This window comes from Lathyrus oleraceus, chromosome 3 (assembly GCF_024323335.1).
Source record: "Lathyrus oleraceus cultivar Zhongwan6 chromosome 3, CAAS_Psat_ZW6_1.0, whole genome shotgun sequence".
NCBI lineage: Eukaryota > Viridiplantae > Streptophyta > Magnoliopsida > Fabales > Fabaceae > Lathyrus > Lathyrus oleraceus.
Window position 1 is genome coordinate 224,461,055 of NC_066581.1, and position 1,179 is coordinate 224,462,233.

The following is a 1,179-nucleotide window of genomic DNA, read 5'->3' on the forward strand; positions in this document are numbered from 1 at the left end:
GCATCCACTTTTGCATTAACATGATCAAGGTTACTTATCTCGTACATGCCAGTTTTCGTTTGAGGTTTTTCCACCATTGTTCGTTCGGTTCCCCACTGATAGTGGTTTTGAGCCATGCTTTCGATAAGTTGGTAAGCGTCAGCATAAGGTTTGTTCATTAGCGCACCACCTGCGGCGACATCTATTGTTAACCTTGTGTTGTACAGGAGACCATTATAGAATGTATCAATTACTAACCAGTCTTCTAAACCATGGTGTGGACAAAGTCTCATCATGTCTTTGTATCTTTCCCATGCTTCGAAAAGAGACTCGTTATCTTTCTGTTTAAATCCATTTATTTGGGCTCTTAACATAGCTGTTTTGCTTGGCGGAAAATATCGAGCAAGAAAAACTTTCTTCAACTCGTTCCATGTGGTGACTGAGTTGGAAGGAAGAGATTGAAGCCATCTTCTAGCGCTATCTCTTAGTGAGAAAGGAAAAAGACGAAGTCGAATTGCCTCTGAAGTGACACCATTAGCTTTAACAGTATCAGCGTATTGGACAAATACGGATAAATGAAGGTTAGGATCCTCGGTAGGATTCCCAGAGAATTGGTTCTGTTGCACTGCCTGCAACATTGAAGGTTTGAGTTCAAAGTTGTTTGCTTCGATTGCGGGTGGAGCAATACTTGAATGTGGTTCATCTTGCGATGGAGCGGCGTAATCTCTAAGAGCACGAGCTGGTTCTCCCATCTCGGGTATCGAAGGGAAAATATTTTTGAAATCAGGAAGTTCTACAGGAGGGAGATTGTTTGCAGCACGATATTCCCGAATTCGTCGTAAGACTCGGAGATATAGTTAAATATCGTTGATTCGTAAGTAGAGCGGTTCGCCTTGTGAGCGAGTGCGTGGCATACAAATCAACGAAAGAAAGAAAAGAAAAAGAAAAGCCTTAGTCTCTACAGCGTAACAGGAGAGTTACGATATCGACTAAATAAAAGTCCCCGGCAACGGCGCCAAAAACTTGATCGCTCGACTTTATGAGTCGAATTGGGGTACAAACTGCAAGTGCACAGTTCTATCGCGTAGTTTTAAAAGATATCGATCCCACAGGGACTTATGAATCGATATACCGTTATCTAAGGTTACTTCGTAAAGCTAAGGCAGGTAATACTTTGATTTTTGGGGGAAAAGGCTAAAA

General features: G+C 42.0%; 1 non-coding gene across 1 annotated transcript; it reads left to right on the forward strand.

The window, feature by feature from the left end:
• Positions 1–246: 246 nt before the first annotated feature.
• On the forward strand, positions 247–353 carry LOC127133424 (small nucleolar RNA R71). Its single transcript, XR_007807401.1, has one exon. It is a non-coding gene; the product is annotated as a small nucleolar RNA R71 (small nucleolar RNA).
• The last annotated feature ends 826 nt before the right edge of the window (positions 354–1,179 follow it).